Source organism: Pelophylax lessonae (genome assembly GCF_965119305.1).
Source record: "Pelophylax lessonae genome assembly, chromosome: 2".
NCBI lineage: Eukaryota > Metazoa > Chordata > Amphibia > Anura > Ranidae > Pelophylax > Pelophylax lessonae.
The window spans coordinates 176,531,008-176,554,181 of record NC_138769.1 but is presented as its reverse complement, the minus strand read 5'-3'; positions in this window follow the sequence as shown (position 1 = coordinate 176,554,181).

Below are 23,174 nucleotides of genomic sequence, written 5' to 3'. Positions count from 1 at the left end.
GAAGGCAATGATTGACTTTCCTAACGCCTAGTATACACGGGCCAAATGTCATTCAGGTCAATGTGTATGGCAGCCGGTCTGACAGAAGCTGACAAAGGGTCATGACTGAAAAAGGTTTGCCGACCCCCCCCCCCCACTGGCTGAGAGCGCTGACCAAAGTGTTGGCAGGGAGGGGGGCAGTCCCTCTATCAGAACAAAATAGCACAACAGGGCAAATTGCTGTACTAACATTGGATTGTTAGTACAGCAGCTCTGACCTGTCGGGTTGAATGCAAAAAAACTAGTAGTGTGTATGAAGAATGGGGGAGGGGGGGATCTAGCTAGGACTAAACTATCTAGCACCATACAGAAGGGGAAAACATAATCTAAACCACATAGTAAATAAGTTGCAGTAGCCAAAAACATTCACTAGATGTCAGCATACTACTGAACAACAATAACCTGATTCAGTTCAATACAACACATAAAAAATACATTATATTACCAAAAGAATTGGGACACCTGCTATACACGCACATAAATTTTAATGGCATCCCAGTCTTAGTCTGTAGGGTCCAATATAGAGTTGGCCCACCCTTTGTAACTATAGCAGCTTCAACTCTTCTGGGAAGGCTGTCCACTAGGTTTAGGAGTGTGTCTATGGGAATGTTTCACCATTCTTCCAGAAGCGCATTTGTGAGGTCAGGCACTGATGTTGAATGACCTGGCTCCCAGTGTTTGCACTAATTCATCCCAAAGGTGTTCTATCGGGTTAATGTCAGGACTCTGTGCAGGCCAGCCTAGTTCATCCACCCCAAACTCACTTATCCATGTCCAGATAGACCTTGCCTAACCTGACAAATGCTCTTCTGGAAGAATGGTCAAACATTCCCATAAACACACTCCTAAACCTTGGGGACAGCGTTCCCAGAAGAGTTGAAGCTGTTATAGCTGCAAAAAGTGGGCCAACTCAATTCTGAACCCTACTGACTAAGACTGGGATGCCATTAAAGATCATGTGCATGTAAAGGCAGGTATCCTAATACTTTCAGTGATATAGTGTACCTGTAAGTTGGAAAAAAACACTTCCTTTTACATCATAGCATTTCACTATAACCTAATATAAATCCATAAAGAATGACTGCTGCAAAATATAAGAGGGCGAATACCCAAACACATTTAAAGCGGAGTTCCACCCTAAAATTATACTTACCTCCATCTTCTTGCTCCGGGTCACCTGAAAAACAAATGGATAATCACAATTTTTTTTTTTTTTTACATACCTTGTTTAGAAGAAAATATACTTACCTTACTTCCTCTTCCTCCCCTCGGCGGCCATGGCGATTCGTCACTTCCTGGCTTGCAATGATTCCTGGGAGCTGAACGTCATCGCTCCCAGGAATCAATGCGCCTGCACCGGCCCCGACGTCAGTTCCGGTGCAGGCGCCGTCGTACCTTGCTAAACAGCTTCTGGGCATGCCCAGAAACTGTGCAGGGATGACGCTGCGGCACCGGAAGTGACGGCGGGGCTGGTGCAGTGCATCGTGGGACCGAAGAAGACGGAAGAGGACACAGAAGAGGATCGCGCTGGCTTCAAGCTGCCCACACCTGAGATGGCAGCGCTGGACAATACATTTTCAAGGTAAGTATTTCTTCTAAAAGGTAAGTGCAACCCGGGACAGATCAGAGGCTAGCCATTGTGGAATGCACTAGCCCTGACTGTCCCGGGGGTATTTTTATTAAAAAATACTTTCCCGGGGTGGAACTCCGCTTTAAACAAAAGCATCTGGTATTATCTTGACGTTGCAGTCCTGATACCTGAAACACTCATTGAAGTCATCAAGTCACTTCTCCATAGATGTCAAAGCATTTGTAACCACTTAGATTTGGAAGTGGAAAAGTCTCTCCTGTTGATCTGAAGGCGTTTTGAAAACCTGTTCTCAAATTGTTGAAGACTGGGGTGGAAGACTTGGATAAATCCCCTAGGCTGCTGACTGCTAGCAGACTCCTGGTGCATTATTTGAGCTATCAGCAGTTTCAGCTTGGATCCTGGTAGATAGATTTGCAGTAATGAGGAACCAAAGTTGTTAGGACTCTTGCTAGGACTCTCCACGTGAAGCAAGCAACATTAATGTTTTGCAGTTTCCAGGTGTGGTTCTCTCGAGGAAAGGACCAGCCTGAGGTTGCAGCTTGTTTACTGTTAGGAACTCAGTTGTATCTACCAAAATAGATGGTGACAGAGTTGCTAGTTACACAGTCCATGAACTGATGAATATTAGTATTGTGCAGGATTTTGACATTAATAAACTCCTGGACACCTAAATTCTCATTTGCGCTTGCGTAAAAATCACATACAAGACTAAGAAGCAGCCAGCACGCTATGAGATATTTAACATAGCCTAAAAATTTATCTAACCATTTTGCTGCGCTACTATAATAAACTTTTACATATAACAATTTGATATTCTCACATTGCAAAAAACTGTGCATTATTATTCCAAATGAACAAAGCAAAAGTGCAAAAGTCAGTGAAATATTATTAACCACTTGATCTCTGGAAGGTTTACACCCCTTCATGACCAGGCCATTTTTTGTGATACGGCACTGCGTTACATTCTTGCAATGCTGTACCTAAAATAAAATTTATGTCCTTTTTTCCCCAGAAATAGAGCTTTTTTTGGTGGTATTTGATCACCTCTAAACAAAAAAATACCGCCAATTTTGGAAAAAAAATAATATTTGTTACTTTCTGTTATACAACATATCCAATAAAAAAAAGTTTTAAAATATAAAATTTCTTCAATTTAGACCAATATGTATTCTGCTTCATTTTTTTGGTAAAAAAAAATCCCAATAAGCGTAAACTTGTTGGTTTGCGCAAATGTTATAGCATCTACAAACTATAGGATATTTTTATTTTATTACTAGTAATGGCGGCGATCAACGACTTATAGCAGGACTGCAATATTGCGGCGGATAGTTGGGACACTAACTACAGAAAGTATAATTCTAGAGAAAACAGTCCATGCAATTCTCCAAACAAATCCAATACACAGAAAACTCCTATAAACGCAGCGCTTTCCAAACTGTAGAAATATTTGCTACTATGAGACACAGGAAAACAGGCCCGAAATGGCCATAGGGCAAACGGAGCATTTGTCCAGTGGGCTGGGGCCGCCTGGTCCGTAGCCTGTTGATAACCCCATCACACAGCGGGAGGTAAGCCAGCGCTTATAGTTCTCCCCTGCCCGCCTCCCTCTGCATGGATGGAAGAGGAGAGAGAGCTCATTTGGTCTTCTCCTCCCACCCCTCCCCTCTTGTGTCTGCCCTGGCCACACTCCCTGGGATGTGTGGGCGGGAAATTTGAAGCCAGCAGCCGCCAGCAAGTAGAGGAAAGTTACTGACAGCCTATGCATGAGCCTGCAACCTGGGGTGAGTAAGCTCACCCTCTTTCCTGCCTCCCAGTGTATAAACTAATTTAAAGGGTGCTCTGTGGACTCTGATGCAAGGGGGGGCTTTGGTGAGCAGAGACCCCCCTTACTTAAGAATTCCCTTTACACCAGAGTCCACAGCATTCCCCATTACATTTGAGTCCACAGAGCTCCTCCTTACAGTGTAAGGGGGGTGTGTGGACTCTGATGAATGGGGGTCTCTGCAGATTCGGATGTAAGGGGGACTCTGTGGATTCTGATCTAAGGGGGACTGTGTGGACCCTGATGTATGGTGTTCTCTGCTGACTCTAATGTATGGGGGTCTTCGAGGACTTTGTTGTAAGGGGGTCTCTGCGGATTCCAATGTAGGGGGGTCTCTGCGGACTCTGATGTAGGGGAGTCTCTGTGGACTATGATGGATGGGGTCTCTGCGGAGTCTCATGTAAGAAGGTGTCTGTGGACTCTGATGTATGGGGGTCTCTGGGGACCCTGATGTAAGGGGGTCTCTGCAGACTTTAATGTAGGGGGGTCTCTGCGGACTCCAAAGTAGGGGGTCTCTGCAAACTCTGATGTAGGGGGGTCTTTGGGGACTCTGATGTATGGGGGTCTCTATGGACTCTAATGTAGAGGGGTCTCAGCAGACTCTGATGTAAAGGGTTCTCTGGGACTCTGATGTAGGTGAGTCTCTGGGGACTTTGCTGTATGGGGGTCTCTGGTAACTCTGATGTAAGGGGATCTCTGTTGACTCTGATGTAAGGGGGTGGATCTCTGTGTGGACTCTGATGTAAGGGGATCCCTGCAGACTCTAATGAAGGGGGTCTCTGTGGACTCCTATGTAAAGGGGGCTCTGTGAACTCTGATGTAAGGGGGGCTCTGTGGACTCTGATGTAAATGGGGCTCTGTGGACTTTGATGTTAGGGGGGCCCTGCAGAATTTAGTGTAAGGGGTCTCTGTGGACTCTGATGTAAGGGGGTCTTTGTGGACTCTGATGCAAGGGGGGGCTTTGGTTAACAGAGACCCCCTTACATCAGAATTCCCCTTTACATCAGAGTCCACCGCATTCCCCTTTACATTTGAGTCTACAGAGCTCCCCCTTACAGTGTAAGGGGGCTGTGTGGACTCTGATGTAAGGGGGTCTCTGCAGACTCAGATGTAAGGGGGGCTCTGTGGATTCTGATGTAAGGGGGACTGTGTGGACTCTGATGTATGGGGTTCTCTGCTGACTCGGATGTATGGGGGTCTTTGAGGACTCTGATGTAAGGGGGTCTCTGCGGGCTCCAATGTAGGGGTCTTTGCAGACTCTGATTTAAAGGGTTCTCTGCTGACTCTGATGTAGGGGGTCTCTGGGAAATTTGCTGTATGGGGGTCTGTGTTGATTCTCATGTAAGGGGGTCTCTGTGGAATCTAATGTAAGGGGTCTCTGTAGACCCCTATGTAAAGGGGGCTCTGTGGACTCTGATGTAAAGGGGGCTCTGTGGACACTGATGTAAGTGGAGCTTTGCAGACATTGATGTAAGGGAGCAGGAAGCAGGGGGTGGGAGGAGCTGAAGATCTGCACTGTGAGCACAGAGTAAAAGGGGGCACTGTGATTAGAGAGAAAAGTGGGGGGCATGTCTGCACTGTGATGGGGGCTGTAATTGCTAGAGGCATTGTAATGTAAAGGGACACTGTGATATAAAGGGGACTGTACAGAAAAGTGGCACTATAATCATTACAGTGAAGTCTCCATTATATAACAGTGTCCCTTTCCATTACAGTGTGGAGGACTGAATTCTCCCCACCAACCGTAATTGCGAACACCCCACGACCAGTCAAAAATGCCCAGGCCTATTTTTTGTCCTAGTCTGGGATGCAGGAAAATGTTGTAGCAGATTCTAATTTGCTGCTCAGCTGCTTCTAAGCAGATATCAGAGTCTGTAATGCAGTGTGTGCTTACACCAGTGGTTGTCAACTTTTGAGCTAAAGGGGGCCTTAAATGCAGCCCCTGACGCCAAAGGGTTGCACATAATGTTCAATATATGTAATACTTGAGAAGGCTGTTAGAAACACGGACCTAATAGAGGAAATGAGGGTCAGAGAGTGTGGATATGCTACATTTTTGGCTGGGTATATGCTGCAGAAGACAATGCAAAACTTGGAACATGTTAAATGAGGCTAGTAGAGATCAGTGCTTTTATCCTAATCAATGTTCCCACAACTGACTGCTGATGTCCAAGGGTCACACATCCTATACCAGAGGGCCGCATGTGGCTCTTGGGCTACATGTTGGGCACCAGGGGCTTACACAGAGTGGGGACAAGACTATGTGCTTACTAAGATACTGTTAAAACTTCACAACAGATAAAGCAGAGTGAGTAGAAGACTTTAGAAATGTATCTTCCTACTATTCCTTTTCAAATGCCACCTTATGCATTGACCTACCTCCTTAGATCCAGTCAGTCTTGACAGTACAGTAACCTGCTGACTTGTCACACAGGCAATTTTACTTTAGCTAACTGCAGTACAGAAGATGTTTTTCCAGTATTTTGAAATGTAAAAAGACAATGACTTTCCTAAGCCCTGTCTCTGTGAGGTACAAACACTAACCAAGGAAATATGTAGCAAATGGGGAAGAATCTAGCTAGGAAAAATTTAACTAGCACTAAACAAAAGGTTAGGATAGAGGGAAAAACCAAAATCACATAGTAAATAAGTTGTGAGTGGTCCAAAACCTCCCCGAGACATCAACATACTACTAAACAGTAATAACTTGATGCAGTTCAATACTAAACATTAAAAAAAAAGCAAGTGGAACATAAAAATTGTGACTGGAAGTTTAGGTGTGACCGTGAGTGAATAAATTATAGGAACACAGTGTGATTAATCAAGACAATAGGCAGTGAGTCTTGTGACAGCAATGCCATTGCTATCATTTGGTTGATTGTGGAATTTGTTTATCGATTCACTGTACTTTATAGTATTTTATTTTACTTTAGAATCACTTTATAATTTTTATTAGTATTTTCTATACTAGTATGCGATCACTGTTTGGGTCACATATGTTTGAGGCTTTTAATTTAATGTTTGAAGGAAATGTGGGAGAGGCACCAATCTTTAGGTTTTTATACATTTCAACAAGAACTAATCTGGGCCTGGCATCTTCTTGCTAGGAAAGGTCATAACAGTGGACTGAAGGTAACCAGAAAGATCTAAATCAGATTAAATGGCTCTGGAGTTATATAAAGATTTATAATATTTATAAGGTTCTTGAGTAATTATTTGTGGAGAGAAAACAATACCACCCAACTCTGTCTGATGTGCATAAATTGGGCAGGGTTCTTCTCTTGCTTTAGCCATCTAAGCCAACAGGGATCCCGTTGTCTCACCAAACTGATAGTTTTGCATTTCATTAACCTCCCTGGCGGTATGATTCTTTCGGATTTTAGGTGCTGAAAGCAGTACCATTATTTTGCATGTAATTCTTGAGAATGAGCAGCCCAAACCAACTATTAACATTTTTTTTTTTTTTTACTGTGCGTTCTTCTTTATAACATTGCATGTATGATAAAGTTAGAAACACAAAATCATAAATTATAATATAATAAATATTATATTTTTTATAATATAATAAATATGTATATATATATATATATATATATATATATATATATATATACGTATATATATATATATATATATATATATATATATATATATATATATACACGTATATATATATATATATATATATATACATGTATATATATATATATATATATATATATATATACACATAAAAAGTACAGTAAAAGTGCAGGAAAGGGCACTGGGGGGCAATGTAATGTGAATTTATTTTATTTTGAATGGTATCAGTGTGTTTGGTGTGTTTTACATTTGAATTTGCCGCCGGTTCCACCCCCCTGCGAACGTCACGTCACAGGAGACGGAAGCCGGGGCACGGAGAGGATCGGGAGGAAGATCCGCCGCCGCATACCGCTCACATACATCGTTGGATCCCGGTGACAAGGTAAGTAACCCTGCTTACAGGATCCAGCGATGCTTCTGGCGGTACCCCGAGTGTGGCTCGGGGTTACCGCTTTTGGCTCTGAAATTTAACCCCGAGCCACGCTAGGGAATACCGCTAAGAAGGTTAAGTGTTGTTTCCTTAGATGCCAAAGAGCCAAGCTTAGAGAGTTGTAGATGATTGCTAGTATGAGGTGTGGGGTTAATAAGATTCATCAGCCTCTCTAACTATGTCAGAGTGTTCCTCTAGTGTGGAGGCTTTTTTTCATAGCAGTAATCAAGGAGGCAAAATTATAGCCACATTGAGTGTAAAAAAGTCTTATGAGAAGGTTCAGGTTCATTTAGTAAAAGGGAAATTTGGTTAGCCATTGTAGATTCGTTTTCCACCGAGGGCCGTCAGCAACATCCAGGCAAATACTCCTGAGAAGTGGTCAGAGAGTGGGTTAAAAAATAATATTGCTAATACTGTGAAGTGCATATTTGGTAAAAAGAACTAAATTGACACAAGACGTGGTTCTGCGAGTGCTATAAAAGCAAGTACATTGTGTAGCAGTAGGGTTTTGAAATTTCCAAACATCAAGAAGGCCAATGGTATCTAAATACAGTATGTGGCAAACTTAGTAGGATCATTAGAATACAATCCTAGGTAGATGAAGACGATCTAGTGTTAGCAAGACATTATTATAGTCACCTACTATGCACACCATTTGTATTTAACCAATCATTTTTGTAAATCCTGAAGACTCCTAAAGGCTAGGGAGGCATGTAAAATACATAATGTTATTTTTGATAACCTACAATCTAGGAGGTGAAAACTCAAACACCTGAAACACAAATGTAGAAATTTTAGCGTAGTAAAACCAGTCAGTCTATCATTTGTTGTATAATGAAGATTGTTTTTGATAGCATGGATTTCTGTTAAACATAAAATACTGACTTTTCACTGTTAGAAAAGGAAATACCCTAGATTTCTTAAGTTTGTCATTAAATCTCTAGATATTCCAGGAGACATAAAGCACTTTATTAGTTATACTTATAAGTATAAGAAGAAGGCATATAATGAGACTAAAAAACTGAAATCCACCTACCTAAGAGCACAATTTGGAGAAAATCATGTTGACATTCAAGAGTAATGGAGAGAAGTGTCAAAATGTTCAGAGAGAATGCATCAGGAAATCAAAGAGCAATCATGAATAATAATATTGCAATCCACCTCAGGACCATCTGAAACATGTAGAAGATGAAATGCAATGTTACTGGTTGCATACATTATTAGTTACATACAGTAGTTACATAGTTAGTCTGGTTGAAAAAAAGACACAAGTCCATCTAGTTCAAACAAAAAAAGGAAAAAAAAATCATACAATCTCATATACACAATTCTATACTCACAGTTGATCCAGAGGAAGGCAAAGCCCCCCCAGCAAAGTATGATCCAATTTGCTCCAGCAGGAGAAAAAAAATCCTTCCTGATCTACCAAGAGGCAATCGGATATTTCCTGGATCAACTTTACCTATAAATGTTAGTATCCAGTTATATTATGTACATTTAGGAAATATTTCCAGGCCTTTTTTAAAGCAACCTACTGAGCCGGCTAGAACCAGCTCTTGAGGGAGTCTATTCCACAATTTCATATGACATATTCAGAGATAAAATCTCTTTTCCTCCTGACGTAAAGAGTGCCCCCTTGTCCTCTGTGATGACCTTAACCACTTCTGGACCGGAAGATTTTCCCTCTTAATATTTGCGAATCGCACTGCGTTAATTTAACAGACAATTGCGCGGTCGTGCGACGATGTACCCAAACAAAATTGATGTTCGGTGATTCGCAGGAACCTGCCGCCCTGCTGCGGTTAAAGTGAATAACTCATCTTCCAGTGTACTGTATGGACCACTTATATATTTGTACATGTTGATAATTTCCCCCCTTAATCTCCTCTTCTCAAGAGAGAATACATTCAGTTCCGCTAATCTATCCTCATAGCTGAGCTCCTCCATGCCTCTTATCAGTTTGGTTGCCCTTCTCTGCACTTTCTCCAGTTCCCTGATATCCATTTTGAGAACTGGTGCCCAAAACTGAACAGCATATTCTAGATGAGGTCTTACCAATGTTTTGTACAAGGGCAAATTGATATCTCTCTCTCTCTCTGCTGTCCATGCCTCTCTTAATACATTCAACACTCCAACATCGGTGCCTCTTCATTCTACCGCATCCACAGACACTTCCAGGTTGTTCCTGGAATGTTGAGGCCGCATCGCATGATGTGTCACGTGATAGTTTCCTCTACTTAAATTCAAGCAGAATGTGCTGTCGCCACTCGAGCATAGAGTCTCGAGCATAGAGTCTTCACACTCCCTGAGCTACCAAAATTGTGCTTTGTCAGTTACCTTTCAAAGTACCCACAGACAAAGTCTCTGTTGCAATTCTTGCTGGTCTCTGCTGCACCCACAGCCAAAGTCTCTGCTATACCCCAGTCAGGTCCCTGCTGCACCTACAACTCATTCTTTGCTGTATCTGCTCAACGCAATCACCACTGCACCCACAGTTTAAATTGGAACTTAATCTAAAACAGGAAGTTCTGCTTAACCTTTCCCCCCTCTTCTTTTTTCTGAGAACAGGTACCTGTTCCTGACAGGTACCTGTAATGGTATCCTGCACTGGGACACCATTTTGTCAGGCAACAATTTTGTCTCAGAGCTCAGCCATGACAAGAAGACCAAAAGGCCGCTCATTCACCAGATGTCCACTAAGACTGGCCAGAGCAGTGTTGTAAATACCTCCACAGGCAAATTGTTAATTTGAGATGTCCCACTACATCTCACAATTTATACCCAATTCATAAATGCCGACAGGAACATGACACATTAACAGAAAGTATATATTTGGATGATAAATAAAATACCGCCAGTGTGTCAGAAGGACCGTCCGGCCCTGACGGAGGTACTGGCCAGTGCACCTGGGACAGGGGGCCCGGAATTTAAACGCCCAGTCCCGGCACAACCCTATGCCATTACCTTTGGGCCAGAGGCAGCCCTGGGCCAGAGGAATGCGAAAGGAGAGGAAAATTTCATCCTCTATCTGAGCCGGAAGCTGCTCCCCAGGGAAGTAGCATATGCCATCCGGCATAAGAACGGCCGCCCCTTTGTCGCGACAAGCCGAGCCGCAGGAGTCGGTTGCGTCAGGAGGGAAATTGCAGTCCCCTCCTATGCGCCCACCAAAGGGGGAGGTGTAATGGTATCCTGCCGACCAAATGGCCGCTCATTCACCAGCCCCCACCTCACCCCAATTAACGTTAGTATGCAGAACAAGCCGACTTCAAAAGAGGTGTTACTTCAAAGGACCTTATCTAAGAACCTTATCTTAGCACATCCTAGCAGATGTCCACTAAGACTGGCCAGAGCAGTGTTGTAAATACCTCCACAGCCAAATTGTTAATTTGAGATGTCCCACTACATCTCACAATTTATACCAAATTCATAAATGCCGACAGGAACATGACACATTAACAGAAAGTATATATTTGGATAAGAAATAAAATACCGATCGAATTAAGATCATACATGATCACGTTCGCTCCTATGGAAGACAAGCTAGCTGTCAGATGCCTTACGGGTCAGAGGTTATTAGGAGATAACCTGTGTTTGGTGTCTATGAATGTAAAATTCAATATTGCACAAGAATATATCAGTTTCAAGAAGGCAACTGGTAGACATTGGAAGATATGAATTATTTTATAAATCTGTCTAAACGGGCGGTTGTCTGAGGGCTGCCCATGACCACTGTGTTTATTGGTCAAGGACCTCTGGTGACACCCCCTGTGGTCTCAGAGAAAAAGGAGAGAAGCAGATCAGTTCTCAGTTCTCCTTTTTAACATCAAGGAAGAAACCTCTATCTATCACTTTGGGAACCGACTCAGCTTCTGAACTCTGTTAATACAAGGACACTGAATGCAAGTATCTTCATTTCTAATTCTTTATCTAATTGTTCTACATTACTGAATTGTGTCTCTATTTCTTTGTAACCCATTTTTCTGTAAATATTTTTATTTGCACCAATTTTAACCTTTTTTATAATTAAACCTTATTTTGAAAAGTGTTAATTTTGTCTCTAAGCTCTTAACGCAAACTAACCAAAGAACCTGTCTCTTGAAGAGCGCTACTGTCTACAATAAATCCTCTGGACACTCCTGTCTGCGGTGAGAGTGTGTGTTACAGATGATTATTCTAAAGTCATAATTGGTATTTCTAAAATTACGAGCGTCCGCTGGACTCAAACGTAGCGGTGGTGGCAGAGAAAGAGTTAATTGCTTAATTAGCCTGGTGACAATCGCCCTCAGCCTGCTGGCATCTAGATTGGAGTCCCGCAAGCTGGAAAATCTTTGTGCTGGGTGCAGCTGAGAGTGGCATTGTTACGCAAGTGACGGCAGGGTGTGAGATTGCCTGGTTCTCGGTCACGAGTTAGTGAGAAGGGCAGGGGTCTGATACTCGCCACCGTCACAGTACCCATTCCCACTTCTGCTCATTTCACCTAGATGAGAACAGCGAAAATTCGCCCCCTCCCCCTCTTCCGACCTGCAACCTCCTGCATTCGCAGTGGGGAGCTACCTGTGAAACAGCATGAAGTCCCAACTGGTTTCCTACAAGCATGATGGCAGCACCGGGACCCAAAGTTGCTGACTTTTAGCTTTTTGATTAATGACTGTAGTTCCTTTTTAAAGTGGAACTATACTGCATCTGAGAACCACAAACCAAAAACACTATTTAATTCAGTTATATTATTTAAAACAATCACCCCTATCCATCCATGTCTCCATGCTTTATTTTGCTGAGAACTTATTTTGAAAAACACAACCTAGCATTTCTGATCGTGGCCATCTTGAGTAAAGGCAGATGATTTATGTATCATTTACTCCTGGAATCAATCTGTCCTTAGCTCAGGCATAGGCTGAGCTGAGAACCCTCCCTCCTCTCCTGAAGAGTCCTAGGAGGTATGACGTTGTTTGCCTAGACCTGGAAACCAGGAAGTAGCTGAAGAAATGTAAAAAAAAAAGTTTAAAACAAGTAAATATGAAATACTTTACTATCTATTTACTAATGCTAGCAGCATAAGGATTGTAAATAATCAATGTTGATTGAGAGAGTGAAGTTCCACCTTAAGTCTCTACAGCACCCCAGCCAGGTTTCACTACACCCTAATTATTTACTGCATCTACTCTGCATCTTCAGCTTCTGTTGCTCCCCAATGCCCCATGACCTCCACAAAACCCACAGCCTCATATGTGCCATTTTTGCACCCACAGTCTCACTGCCTGTTTCTCCGCTGCACCATCTCTGCAGTCGGAGTCTCTAGCTTATCCCTGGCTTAGTTTCAACTATCCAGTCCAGTTACTCGTTGCAGCTCCAGTTCCTCATTTTCTCTCTCCTGGCATCTGTGAGTCCTGTTAAGGGACCTTAAAGCGATATTAAACCCAAAACCAAAATTATAATATATTGCAGCTTACCAGTCAGTTTTTTCCCTCTGTATTCTCCTGGTGATCATGCCAGTAACACATCTCCTGTATTATACAGACACCACTCTGGATGAAGGAGCACAGGGGACATATTTGGACAGCGGCATTGTCAGTCTGGGGGGAAAGAGAGTGTTAGAAATACTAGCTGCTTTAAATACTGTACCAAATTTAAGTCAACTTCAGCTAATACTTTATATTCAGTTACAACAAACTTTTTTTTTTTCCTTTTTGGATAAAGGTTACATAAATAAAAGCTGATAATTTTAAACACGCCTGCCAGCGTTAAATGGTCTCATCCCTGTAACTGCAAGCAAGCTTTTCTTTTGAAACACAGAAGACTTACACAGAAGAATGCCATCACATGTGTGAATTAGTAAGCTCCAATATATGAAACGTTTGCTTTTGGGTTTAATACATACTTTAAGGTTTTTTATAGCTAAGCCCAATCCACCATGAAGAGGTCCCTATCTGAACACCAGCTACCCCTTAGATTCCACTCTCAGAAAAAGAAACGGCACAGATGAGCTGAGTCTTCATCTGGGGTTGTGACATTCATTATGTTAACAGGGATATACAGAGACTGTGTATAAATGGGTAGTAACAAAGTCCACAGGATAGTATGAATTAGTAACCAGGTCATGACTGTGTTGAGAAAGGATACTGAAATAGGCATGTCTAGTAAGAGCCAATCCAGATAAGAAGTAAGGTAGAGTATGTAATAAACCAGACCAAAAAGAGGGAAATTAGATAACTGAGTATCCAAGATAGTTGCTAGTGTTGCAAAACAGCTGTATATAAGCTATGTTGCAGCTTCCTCAGGGTTATCAAAGAAAATGGTGTTGCAATTGACAACTACTCTCGAAGAAATGGAGCAGAGCATGGCATATAGGATTTTTTTTGGTGATTGCAGCCTCTTAACATCTGAAATGAAATATAGAATGTTGCCATTAAACAAACTGGGAAAGAAGGAGACTTCTGATCCATTAATTAAAATATCCATTATTTCTCTGACTAAACATAGGGGTATGGCACTGTCACAGTAATTTAGGTGAACAAAAAAAGGGGTTAAAAACCAGGTAGAAATGGTTTAGTATGTACTCTGTGTGCCCTTTCAACAGTTTAGGTAGGCGAGAAGGCATTTTTGCCCAAGGATATCCAAAGGCCATTGCTCAGCAAAGGCAGCTGAGTCCACACTTTTTGTATGCTCAGGTAGACTAGTAATTCTAACATTATTTGTCGAAGGGGGTTTTCAAAATAATCAGTTTTCTGTATCCAAGTAGAAGAGGACTGCTTTATTGCTACAAAATCCTTCATAGTAGGTTGGAGGTTGTCCTTCAGGTAGCACACTCAGGCTTCCACTTCAGAGATGTGGTCATGCAGTCCCTGCTTTAGAAAGGATATACCTGTATATGCTGTATGGCTTTAATAATGTCTTCTAAATGTCATTCAGTTAGGGTTTACATTAGGCTAACTACTCCTAACTAGCCTTACATTAGCCTAACTACTCATACCTTGCCTTTCATTACCCTAACTACTCCTTACTAGCTTTACATTAGCCTAGCTACTCCTAGCTACCTAGATAACCTTACATTAACCTAACTACGCCTAACTATCTAACTAGCCTTACATACTTAGGCTAACTACTCTTAACTATGCTTACATTACCCTAATTACTCCTAACTAGCTTTATATTAGCCTAATTACTAGGATGCTCAAAAAATATTAAGAAAAGTGACGCCTCTGCTTTAGAAAGAATATATGAAAGGGGGCTACATTAGCCCCTCTTTCTTATGGGATGGCGGAAGGGAATAGGGACAATTAAGCTTTTGCCCAGCCATTTTGTCAGTTAGCTTAATTAGGGTTTTTTATATTTAATTCAACCATTTGTATTTGAATTTTATACATGAGTGACCTTTTGACCCTCTCCTCAGCTTTCCTAGCCTTCCCGCTCTGGGAAGCCCGCCTTCCCTGTAGCTGGGCAGTTTATGCTAGGTAGCTAGGCAGCCTCTAATCTTCCCCTATTTTTTAGCGAATGAGACCCCTTCCCGCCTTCCCTTTCCCACCTATGAGCCCTCTAGTACCTCAGCTTAAGGCTTATTTAAACAAGGTTCCGTGATCCCAGGGCTCAATCTCTTCAAGGAATCTCTCACCAGCGTTCCTGTGAGAAGATTGAGCGTGCGGGAGGATCGGAAGATGATTGATTCTAGCCAGAGAAGCTGTTCCTGGAGCGCCGGTGTGGTTTTCTTACCTGCAGCAGTCATCTCGGGAGAAGCGGTGGAGGAAGTCGGGAGTCCGCAGGTCAGAGTTGCAGGAGTCTTCACCGCGTCACCTCCGACGGATGTTGTGGCCGGTCATCGGTTCACGGACGTCGGATACGAAGAAGAGAGGAGCGGAGCGCTTCTGGGGCGGGCGGCCCCTGCCAAGAGGAGGAGGACACCGAGGCGGCGGTATTTACCGTCGGCCACCTGGCACCCCACAGCAGGCCAGGCGGAGGAGCAGTGGAGTCGGGTCCCCGAGGTCGTCATCGAAAGAAGAAGAGGCATTATTCCGGCGGGCTGTAGGCCGCCACCCGTTGGTCATCGGAACGCGCCAGACTGGAAGAAAGTCACCTGCTGATCCCCAGAGGTGGCTGCATTCCAGGTCGGAAGCCAGCTTTCCACCCTCCCGTTCTTGTCAGGACTCCGGAGCACTGCGCTGGCAACAGAGGATCCAGATTCATCCCATCGTCAACCCCTGCTGGGTGGTAAGTTCTCTGATGTTACTAGCCTAGATTGATGTTTGAAATTTGTTTATCAAAGTTTCCAGGTTTTTGGAGCGAGCGCTGCCTCTATTCCTGCTGTATCTGTCGTATGGGTGCCATCTAGGCGCCATCTAGTAGCGCTATTCGGTATAGATCAGAAAAAAAAAATAAAATTACACTACTGTTTTATTCCTGTTGCCTAAACCAGCTGGCTCAGTGGCTTAGCTGTTAGAGTTACAGACTTACAAACGAAAGGTTGTGAGTTTGAATCCCCAAGCCAGCGGGGATATTATGTGCTAAATTTAGAATCCATAAAAATATTTATTATGTGCTAAATTTAGAATCCATAAAAATATTTGCTGTTTGGTTTATATAAAAAAAAAAAAAAAGTGTATACACATTTTGTATCTCTTATTCTATTTATGAAATAATCAATCACTGTAACTCCCAAGTGTTATTGGCTGGCAAGGGCAAACTGAAGAGTTCATGTTCCTGACCACCCTTTTGGATTTCTTTTTAATATTGTGTGAATCCTATGTCCCTGCGAGACCTATTCCATCTACTAACAGGTTTCTCCACTACCTTTTGTCAATGGCGTAGTGGTCCAGGTATTTGTAGGTACCAGCATTGCTGTGCCTTCTGCGCTGAGTCTCACAAGCAGAATGTTTTTAAAAAAAAAAAAAAAAAAACACTGCTGGGAAACTGTCGGAAACGTTACCATCTGGTATTCCCAGTGGAATAGATTGTGTGATAGTTCATGGTTTTAATATCTGTGTAGTTTTTAAAAAAAAAAAAAAAAAAAAAAAAATACTAAAAATTAAGTTTTTGAGGTAGGTTTGTAGGTCCGTTTAGTTCTCCTTTAAAAAAAAAAAAATTTCAGACTAAACCTAGGGGTGATTCTCTGCACTTTAGCAGAGCTGACATCAAGTCTGCTTTCAGACTGCTTCTTGGCATCCGTCAGGTTTCAATTCCCCTGGCATAATTTTATGATTTGTTTTATTTCAGCAGGTGTCTGTGGACCCCCTCCCCCCCCCCTTTTTTCATGTTATGAGTTTTTAATTTTCTCCACCTGCCTTTGAATGCGTTTTGATGCAGGTAGGGTACATTTCAAAAGTACTTTACTACTTGATTTTGTTTATGGAGGAGGTGGGTGGTTTCAGAATGTGATTTTAGTTGGATGCATTCTGCTGTTTTTAATTAAAAAAAAAAAAAAAAAGAATTAATTATAATAATATTTTGTTATTCCTCGGATACATGGGCACACGGTATTACCCACTAACTGTATAGACTTAGGATCACCATTGACCTGGGCGGATGGACTTCGGTCTACCGATGGAGAAAGTCCGCGAGTTCAGAGGTATGTGGTACAATTGTTAGGAAGAAGGTATGTCTCTAGGAATACAATTTTGCTGGGTCTCCTGGTTTTGCCTCCTGACTTCCTGTGGGCAGGGCTTGGAGCTTGTACCGGGCAAGGTTGGGCCTCGGGTCTCTTTCAGATCATGTGTGGGTCTCTCATAATATGAGGGAGGACTTGATGGTGTTATGATTCTTTTTACACTTTCATTGAGGTGCTTTTTTGTCAGTCAGTTTTAAAAAAAAAAAAAAAAAAAGTAGTATTTAATACTTTGGGTAGTGTTTTTTGCTTATAGACAAGATTGCTAGGTCGTTATTTCTAGGCCCAAACATGATAACACTCTGTGGTTTCACAGTTGTGTCAAATTTTTGAAGATTTCCTATTTTTTCACTGACGAGGCGGGTTCAGTGGGTTTTTTTGGCACCATGTGGCGGACTCATTAGTGAGCGGAACATTGGTGCGCACGCCGTAGGAGGTAATTATGTTGTGGATGTGTTTTTCCATTGGAGTGGTTTCCCATTTAGTAGCCTGGGAATTCAAAAAAAAAAAAAAAAAAACTGTTTTAGATTAGGCGCCTTTGGTTAAGTATGGATACTTAAGGCATATCTTGGTTTTTTAGGTGCTTAGCACTTGTGCGCAACTTTATTCCGGGGTGCGCATTAACAAAGTGTTTAGTCGGAGTGCCCCTCTCGTTGAGCTTCGTGACCTTCCATCCTATTCCTTCCTTTTCTTAGCCCACCAGGCTAGGAAGGACCACCGCGGGTTTGTTTCAAGCGGCGCCCTATTACCCTAGGTATTTTGCCAGACATGTATTGGGCACTAGCTGAGGTTTTGTACCACAATTATTAAGCTACTATGTTTAGAGGTTTTTTTCCCCCATGCTATTTTCGCTGCTCTCCAAATTATCTTAGCTTCTTTATGTGAGCAAAGTTTGGGGTTTCAGTTTTCATTTTCAGTATGTTCTTGTTTTTGAGTCGGCTCTCAGCATCTTTTTACGGAAATCTGAATTTGATAATTTAGGGACGTTAATTGGTGTCACCTCTATTAATATGGGGGTTCCCCCGTGGACCCGTTTCTTGTTTCTGAATATTTTTAGGTTAGGCCCAATCAAGATGCTTTTCTGGTACACAAGGACGGTAAGGATTTTAAGTTTTTTATGTTTTAAAGTAAAAAAATATATAAATAAAAATAATAATAAAATGGTGGGTTTGCAGACATTGGACAGCTGCGTTTTTTTCCTCTCATTCGCTTAGAATGAGGGCAGCAACTGAAGCCGATTGGTCTGGGTTTGGAGTTTGGTATGATCAAACAGTTGGGATGGAGGTATGACTGTTGTGTTTCTTATGTATGCACTAACTTTGTTTCTGCTCCTCTTAGGTGAATGTCTCCAAGTCTGGATCCTGGGGCGTTCTTTTCATGTTTGGGCGCAGCAGTGAGCAAAGCAACAAATTACTCTGAGAGTCTCGGCCTAGGGCAGGTGGATTACATTTGTCCTGTTTGAGTAAAGAGGATTGTGCTGGATATTACTTACTGATTTAAACTGCTTGCTTCCTAATCCCCCCCCCCCCCCATGGGTAATTTAGTAGTACATTTAGGGGGAGTGATACTTGGAAAGTTGAAACTCTAGGCTTAAATCTTTCAGGTGAGAGGTTACCTGCAGCAGTTGACGTTGGGGTTCACAAACATGGTAATAATTTTTCTGAGACAGTTCAGAGGCCTATTTGGTCCTCTGGGTCTTATTTGCAGCCCTTAGGTAAGGTTTAGGAAAAGGGTTAATAAGGCTTTGGTGTAAAAATGGTGAAACAGGTTGGTTTTTCTTAATTACTGGCACTCGGACTTGGAAGGTGGGATTCGTGGCCTCTATGGAGATAACGGGGTCCACCTCTCCAACATTGGTCTGGTTATATTTAATGCTAAATTGGGAACACTTATTGAACTGGCCGCGATGTGGGGGGTGGTGACAGGCGATGAGGCATCGCCTGTCTTGTGGATGGTTTGAATTTTGTGGTTATATTTTGATGGTACAACCTGAGTTGTTCATGACTAGGTTGTTGTGGTGATGTTTAATTACGTTATTAATTATTTATTTATGTTTATTTTACCAGTTAATAAACAGCCGCGGCCTTTATTATCCAAACAATTTTGTCCGAGTGCCTTATTTCTTATTTAAATATGTACAGTTCCTGTTTCACTTACTTCCTAATTTAATGGTATTTTATTGCTAAAAAATTTTGGTTAACATGCTTAATAACTCCTTCCTGCCATCCCATATATGAAAGGGGGCTACATTAGCCCCTCTTTCTTATGGGATGGCGGAAGGGAATAGGGACAATTAAGCTTTTGCCCAGCCATTTTGTCAGTTAGCTTAATTAGGGTTTTTTATATTTAATTCAACCATTTGTATTTTAATTTTATACATGAGTGACCTTTTGACCCTCTCCTCGGCTTTCCTAGCCTTCCCGCTCTGGGAAGCCCGCCTTCCCTGTAGCTGGGCAGTTTATGCTAGGTAGCTAGGCAGCCTCTAATCTTCCCCTATTTTTTAGCGAATGAGACCCCTTCCCGCCTTCCCTTTCCCACCTATGAGCCCTCTAGTACCTCAGCTTAAGGCTTATTTAAACAAGGTTCCGTGATCCCAGGGCTCAATCTCTTCAAGGAATCTCTCACCAGCGTTCCCCCTCCCTCCCTCCCTTTGGTTTGTCGCGGCTACAATATTAACTGGTTGGGTCACCTCTGCTTTGCAGAGGGGGACGTGTTTTGATAAAAATCTGTTATGATATACTGTAAGTGACAACCCGAGTTGTTGATGACTGGGTTGGTCTGTTGGTGAATATTTGGTGTTATAATACTACAATATTAACTGGTTGGGTCACCTCTGCTTTGCAGAGGGGGGCGTGTTGATAAGTGTTAAAGGATGGTTTGAATTTTGTGGTTATATTTTGATGGTACAACCTGAGTTGTTCATGACTAGGTTGTTGTGGTGATGTTTAATTACGTTATTAATTATTTATTTATGTTTATTTTACCAGTTAATAAACAGCCGCGGCCTTTATTATCCAAACAATTTTGTCCGAGTGCCTTATTTCTTATTGAAATATGTACAGTTCCTGTTTCACTTACTTCCTAATTTAATGGTATTTTATTGCTAAAAAATTTTGGTTAACATGCTTAATAACTCCTTCCTGCCATCCCATATACAGTACCTGTATATGCTGTATGGGTTTAATAATGTTTTCTACATTTCATTCAGTTAGGGTTTACATTAGGCTAACAACTCCTAACTAGCCTTGCATTAGCCTAACCACTCATAACTAGCCTTACATTACCCTAACTACTCCTAACTAGCCTTACATTAGCCTATATACTCCTAACTAGCCTTGCATTAGCCTAACCACTCATAACTAGCCTTACATTACCCTAACTACTCCTAACTAGCCTTACATTAGCCTATATACTCCTAACTAGCCTTACATTACCCTAACTACTCCTAACCAGCCTTACATTAGCCTTGCTACTCCTAACTACCTAACTAACCTTACATTAGCCTAACTACTCCTAACTACCTAACTAACCTTACATTAGCCTAACTACTCCTAACTACCTAACTAGCCTTACATTAGCCTAACTATTCTTAACTAGTCTTACATTACCCTAATTACTCCTATCTAGCTTTATATTAGCCTAATTACTAGGATGCTCAAAAATATAAAGAAAAAAGACATCTCTGCTTTAGAAAGGATATACCTGTATATGCTGTATGGCTTTAATAATGTCTTCTAAATGTCATTCAGTTAGGGTTCACATTAGGCTAAGTACTCCTAACTAGCCTTATATTAGCCTAATTACTCCTAACTAGCCTTACATTACCCTAACCACTCCTAAGTAGCCTTACATTAGCCTAACTACTCCTAGCTACCTAACTAGCCTTACATTAGCCTAACTACTCCTAGCTACCTAACTAGCCTTACATTTGTCTAACTACTCTTAACTAGCCTTACATTGACCTAACTATTTCTAACTAGCTTTACATTAGCCTAATTACTAGGATGCTCAAAAAAATGTAAAGAAAAGTGACAATGACACAGTGATGATCAATTTATCTGTAATGTACCAAAGATGACAGTAGCCTTTCTCAGGCTACCTCTGCTGGCCAATTGATATAGATTTGCATTTCATAGTAAATAACCAGTTGTTAAATAATAGTTATGGAAATACTCCTGTAGTGCACAGAGAAAGAATGTGCAACCTACACACACTTAGTACAGGTCCTTCATACTTAATCAATTAACACATTATTACTTCATGAAATATATTCATATTTGGTCATGTAGACAAACATAAACTGGTAATCTTCATATTCCAGAACAGCTAAAGCTGATATTTATCCTTTCATTTTTTTTTATACTTACTATGTTTTTTTTCTTTGTAGATTTTAGATTCCATATGTGTACTGTGCACTGTGGGCATGACGATGAGGGTTTGATGGTGAATTGCTGTAATTATGTTAGGATGGTTGTGGTAAATTGCTGGGATTATGCTGGGGTGTTGTTGGAAAATTCCTGGGATTATTACATGATGTTGCCACATTTTTACCAGGATGTTGCTGTTAAATTACTGGGAATTAACTGAGATGCTGCTGTTAAATTGCTGGGATTATGGCTTTATACTGCTATGTGATATTACATAGTGATTGTTACGATATCCTGTAACCTTCTATGTTGATTTACAATAAATGGAAAACTTAAAGTGAAACTCCAGTTTTGATCAGGAAAAAAAAATCCTCCAAGTTCCTTAAATATGTTGCAAGTGTTTCAGTACATTTTGCTACAGTTCCTACCAGAGTCTCTTTTGTAAATATTGATGCATGCCCTTCTAGTCCTCTTCCTCATATCGATTGAAATGTGTACAAGAATATGTCTTTACAATAATCACATGATCAGAGTTGTGCTACAAAAACATGTGGCACCAGTAGCCATTTACATGTGCATGAATTTAAATTATTGTACCAAAAATAAAAATCCAGTTGTAAAGTGTGCTTGTATTTTGAATGTAAAGTGTATATTCACTTTTATTGCAATTACACCTATTTTAGTAGCCCCTCTGCCATAAGTCCTTGCGACCATCCTTACACCCGAATCTCATCTGTCAGTTGTGCATATGCATGCCACAGTCTCCATTCAATCCTATAAAGAGTTTGGACACCAGCAGAAGGTTTCTGTGCTTGTGTTTGGGAAAAGCAGAGGTTGTATCCCGTGAGCTCAGGATGGCATGTCTGAAATTTTGAATGTCATACTCTTTGAATATATTTTAGTAATCTGCCTCTTACATTATATTTATTAATGAGCTTGAGTCCTCTAAGAAGTATATGCAGTAACATGAACAGGCACCTACCTGCGCACCAGGAACCACTGATCTGAAAACATCAATTTTATTTAACCTAATTAAAATAGCAAAAATAGTAACATATTGTATACTTTAAATGCCAAATTGAGTGAGACACCGCATAACCCAAGGATACAACTAGAGGTGTCACACCTTTGGCTCATATAACTGGCCTCATAGTGTCCACATCTAAAGGGGCAGTGGGACTGTGGGCAATAGAGGACAAACCTGTCCCCTTCAGTCTGTAAAGGGCTTTGGCTCTATGCTCTAAGCACTGCACATATTAAAAGGCTTAATCTAGCTAGCTGAAGCCTGGCTTGTCTTACCATCAGTGCCAGCCTTGGCCCATTTATGTACTATTTGCTTACATAATGTAGACCAGATACAAAGTCCACTTGCTGTACGTTGACAGGCAGTATCTCCCTCGAATAACCATGTGTAAGAAAAGTGTAAACTTGTCAAAAAACAAAGTAATTTAAAGTACCCATACACAAAAAAGAGCAATATGCAATAAAAGTATGGAAAAAATATATGTGTCACCACATGGCAAAAGAACAATGGCCCCATAATTTGACATAGGATCATATTGTTTGTGCTCCAAGAAGTATAAACAAAACCAAGAAATCATTGTTGTACAGTATGTAAACGTCAGATGTAGAAGACAGGAATCACCCCTTCTTACTACACAAAAAACACATTATCACTGTATGACAATTTGTATGGGGCGGAGGTCTTATTCTTTTTGGAAATCCATTTAATAGCAGACAAAAACATGAAA